Source organism: Ixodes scapularis, unplaced genomic scaffold (genome assembly GCF_016920785.2).
Source record: "Ixodes scapularis isolate PalLabHiFi unplaced genomic scaffold, ASM1692078v2 PGA_scaffold6__148_contigs__length_123643588, whole genome shotgun sequence".
Lineage (NCBI taxonomy): Eukaryota > Metazoa > Arthropoda > Arachnida > Ixodida > Ixodidae > Ixodes > Ixodes scapularis.
Window position 1 is genome coordinate 107,628,686 of NW_024609881.1, and position 5,402 is coordinate 107,634,087.

Sequence of the window (5,402 nt, forward strand, 5' to 3'; positions counted from 1 at the left end):
CACTGCACTGCTAATGCATTCCATCCAGCGAACGCTTCATAAAAATATCGTCCATCTGCACGCGAACGAAGTCTTTCTGAAGCTATGTCATCTTTTGTGGTTAGTATGGTATACTAACATTTATTGCTACACTAGTTAAGCGTGATATTAGAGAAATCCCATTTTGAAATTTGTGGGAATATGCAGACAAGCTGGTGAACTAATTTGATATGAAAAACCCGAGACTGGGAAATCATACAATACCGAACAAGCACGCACTTCTTCGTTATTTTATTTGTTCCCAACCTCAAGTTTCCTTATCAAGGAATTCGAACTTTTATTGTATTCAGATTTAACATGACCCGGTTGCCCTTATTAAATTGTAAGAAAAGAACACACAATTTTTTTTATGTTTTATTTAAAGTTTTTGCACTTTCCCGTTCCACAAGACCATCAGATAACCACATGAACTTCATGAGGTGGCAGACGTCCGGCTGCAACTAGAACCTGGTACCCCCAGAAGGAGCTCCGAGGCGCACGGGCTCAGCACCTGATAACATGTCACAAATCATTAAATATGAATATATGCCGAGGCCCTACTCTTTATTCTATATGTCTGTCGATCTTGTAAAAGTGGAAATGTTACATTCTACTGTCATTAAAAGGTTAGTGATAATAAAGTTATATGTGGTAGTCCATTCTTGATCAAATAGACAGTTTTTTTATCGCAAATGGTTTGTTGACAAGTGATCACGGATTACGTAAGTGTAAACAACTCTTACGCAAGTTAACAGCTGTGACGCAACCGTCGAAGTGCGTAATTCTATAAACATTAAAGAGAACGGCGCGACTAACAGGCTAAGGACATTTCGTGTGTGAAAATGAAATATTTTCTTCTTATTCAGGCGTGAAACGTCGCTCGAATCTTGACAGCTGCACTGATGCGATGGCATAAGAGAAAGACAAATCTGCCGAAAGTCAAAATACCTCCAAATAACTCAGAAGTGTTATGATACATTTTGTGCCAGATGAGGTATGCAGCGCGAGTGTTAGCATGAAGGGGAAATCGACGTTTTTTTTCTGGTTTTCTTGTTTCGATAATTGAATATCTGCAATTAAAACTAGCGTCGTAACCAGGCTTAGGGCTTTTCATTGCGCTGTTTTAGCAAAATGTGAAGAGAATTGTTAATAACACTAGATACTTAATTATACAAAGATCACTCGGAAAGAGATATTTCTTTTTAATATGGAAGCACTGCAATTGAATAACTTTTTGTTTGAGGGAATCAGAGGAAAAAAGAGAAGGAGAAGGGAACGAGAAAAATAACCAGGTTAGAGAAGAATTTCAACACGCGTGCATGACGAAATAAGAGTAAAATATACACGAGTAAAAATACTCAAAATGTACACACATACATACACACACAAGAAAAGAGAAACATTAAATAAAACACAACAACGATTGTGCTCTCCGGTTCCTCGTTCGGTCCGTGCGCAGTCGTACTGTAGCAATATGAACACTTACAAATTCGCCCAGTTACTTATTTTGTTATGTAAAGTAGCGTCAATGCCGTTTTCGCACTAACATTATCGGGCAGTGTACAGTCAAAAAGCAGAGGTTTGCTATCTGGTACAATTGGCTGATTCTTGAACAGTAGTACTTAACTGTATGCTGCGTTACTTTTAATTTTGAGTGATATGCTCTTTATGAAATTACAGAAAAAGATATTATCATCTAAATGAGCTTTTAACTTCAGAAACAGTATTGTGGGTTAGGGGGGCACTTTGTTTGGCAAACTCACTAAAGCAATAAAATTGAAGTCTTCGGAATTTTTTAGGTTTCTTTTTTTGTCCAGTCAAACACTTCAGTGGTGAGCAGTCAGAACATTTTGCGTTTCCTTGCAAAAGGCTTCACTCTAGAAACTCAAGTAAATAGGCTGTATTTTGTTCTTCAGATTTTTCACTGAAGTGCGTTATTTCCTTCATATCTTCACAATATAATAAATGAGATGCGGTGAGCAAACTGTATACCTCGTACTTCATAACATAATTTCCGCGACGATAGAGTGATATGATTTTTAAGATTTAGGGATTCGTTTGGCTCGCTCAGTATGAAGGTTACGAAACTTACTCTTGAACTAGAAGCTGAGATTGAGTTGCCAGGCAAGTCCATTTGACACAGGGGTCTTTCAGCTCTTTTACTTCTCCGTCTCTCAATTTGTAGCCCAGGTATCTGCACTCTTCATCTAGTTGTAAAACAACCGAGTTATTAGGAAAAGGATATCTCACTATGCACAGAAGTAATTTCGAATGCAGAACAGTCGTACAATTACGGGATCATCGTAAATACGCGACCATCGTATTATTTTTATATTGAATATTGGAAGGGTGCGCTAATATCTACAATATTGCTGCTTTTTCAAGATAGGCGAACCCTGCGACTGTAAACGTACGTACTTCTGAAGCACCTGCATATTACATTGCTATAAGACCTGTGAGATAGATTTGAACTTCACATATATGTAACGTGTCTCACAAGGTCGGTTATATACAGGGTGTTTCAGAAAACGCAGTCCAAATCGTTCCTGCGAAAACTACTCATCCCAACGAAAAAAGGCTTGTGGCGTTGTGGTCCTGGACCAGGTGCCCATTTAAGAAAATTATTAATGTCTGGGATAATTAACTTGGTAATTTTGTTTGCCTAATTAACTTTTTTAATATTGTGTTTAAGGGCATGGTTTAAATTGGAAAATTGCTCAGCATCGTCGAAAACCACTAAACCAAAAAATTGCAGAATGATAGAAGGCACGCGAAGCATTTTATGGCTTTCTGAAAAACCGCACAAATTCGACGGGTGTTTAAGTTTCGGTTTGTTATCGGAGCTCGTCTCCGACCCGACGGCACCGCGCCCCGCGAAGAGATAGTGCAACCAACCTCTGCTGCGTTGTCATCGCGCGACAAAGTAGAGTCTGGTTGCACTATCTCTCCACGGGGCGCGGTGCTGCCGGGGCCGAGATGCGCTCCGATAACAAACCGAAACTTAAAAACCCGTTTGTGCGGTTTTTCAAAACGCAGTAAAATGCTTCGCGTGCCTTCTATCATTCTGCAATGTGTTGGTTTAGTGGTTTTCGATGATGCTGAGCAATTTTCTAATTTAAACCATGCCCTTAAACACAATATTAAAAAGTTAATTAGGAAAAAATAATTAACAAGTTAATTATCCCGGACATTATTAATTTCCTTAAATGGGCCCCTGGCCCAGGACCACAACGCCACAAGCCTTTTTTCGTTGCGATGAGTAGTTTTCGCAGGAACGATTTGGCCTGCGTTTTCTGAAACACTCTGTATATTCGATTAATCACTAAGTTTAGTTTCTTCATGAAAAGCACTCGCTGGTGGGTGAAACCTTGGGAATGGTCGTCTAAGTTCACATTTATCTAAATTACAGACGACAATTAAGATGCCTCGTGATTTCAATATTGCTTCGAGGGCGCCAGAGTTCGGTGTGCAAAAGTCTATTACATTGCGCAATTTCGTATATCTGCATAAAAACAAAACTTACTGTCAAATATTAGAAGTGATCGTTCTTGAATTTGATGATTGGTTCTTCCCTTTTCCTCCACATTACCTTGGGATATTACTACGTTGGCTATCACGATGCAAACAATCAAAATATTCATTGTGCCCACTTGATAATCTGTAAATGAATTGATACTGGATATCAGGAAGCGTATTTTCACGCTAATATTATGTTTCAAATCACTTTGCACATTTATCTTGAGTATGATCTGCCCAGCTATACGGTGCATCATTTTTATATTAGAATATTCGGCGCCTTTTATTATTTTCAACGCATGATCCAACCAAAACAAAGAATGCTTTAATGATTTTATCAGTTTCCTACATGAATAAGACAGCGGAACCGACTTCAAGGTGTTGACTTTACTGTAATTTTTAGTTTTCTTTTGGTACTCGATAAGTACTATTTCATACAAAGTAGGCAGACTATTTCTCATATGATTTTTTTTAATTTAGTTCCAACCGTTGCAAGGATGAGATGAATAACATTGAATGAATCTGGCTGTTACCTTACCTTTAAGGCAAGAAATAAAGATACATAGATAATTGAGGTATTTTTGCAGACGTATTTTTTCCTAGCTCGTACGTAGTTAACTTTTGGCTGTTAGACTTATGAGCATTTCTACAGCAAATGTTCAAGGTATGGGGCGGCCAGGGTGGAGGGGGAAGGCTGATGAGGGCCCAGACTTCTTGATATGCAGTTGAACCTTAAGCCTATGTATGGCCCCGAACGTCCCCTGCTCTAAGTCACAGCGAAAGTCACAGCGATCCCCTCTTCTCCCCGAAATTGTTCCTGACTTCGCCACTGGAATCAGGGTAATGTATTTTAAGCTTTTGGTAATAGAAACCGCCATAGTAGAGTATGTTATAAAAACACTGACATTAAACTTCCATAAAAGTTTTAAAAAATTCTGAAAAGAGGCTGATATGTAGAATCGGTGATATTACGCTGACGTGGACGCTGACTTTGACGATGCGCTGTTGACGTTGACGATGCGCCGGTCTACACTCTTGCCTCTCAAGAACAAACTAGGTCGGGGTATTTATATCTTAGTTGTTGCTTCTACGTGGAAGGAGGCTGCTACATTTTGACCTTTCGCAAGATTTTGAAGCCAAGATCTTTTTAGACATCTGGCCTGACGTTTGACTTTATCTGTTTTCTGCCATGTATCAGCAACACGTAAGGATAACTGGAAATTTCTTTTAGCCGGACATTTTATTTTGAACTCTTCTAAAACTAGGCACCCTGACACACACGTTTTATACAGAAGTAGTCAATTTTAATTTAGCTAGTTTTAATATTATGGTTTTCTTATGGTGAGTGTAAGACATAGGCTCAGATTTGCGTCATCATGAAGTACTGACTGCGAGTGTTTTAAAAAAATAAATAAATAACTATATATATATATATATATATAATATATATATATATATTGCAGTTTTTCTTGGTTTATTGCGGAACTGAGGTAACAATACATAAAACAAAATAAAACAATATACAAGTAACAGATGTAGAACATCAGCAACAGGCACCAATGGTATACAAAAATTCACACTATGGTAATAAACGAACATCACCAGGCAACTAATTCCAGATTGAACGACATTAGGAAAAACAATTTAAACACATCTGCATGTGGATAAAAATGTAAAATATTTAGGTGGGGTCAGCTCCTTGAGGAAGGTGCTTGTGAAAATTTTAACTTCATATTTACTTACGCGAAACGAGATGAGTTAATTCAACAGTGCAGGGTTTTCAGGCATCCGGTTTATAACGCCCATGAAACTTTTCCACAGCAAGTGAAAAAAAACCTCACTTTAGCAAACACCACCACCGGTCTACT

General features: G+C 38.3%; 1 pseudogene; it reads right to left on the reverse strand.

Moving 5' to 3' along the window:
- Window positions 1-432: 432 nt before the first annotated feature.
- LOC115326441 lies at window positions 433-3,659 on the reverse strand (annotated as a pseudogene).
- Between the last annotated feature and the right edge of the window lie 1,743 nt (window positions 3,660-5,402).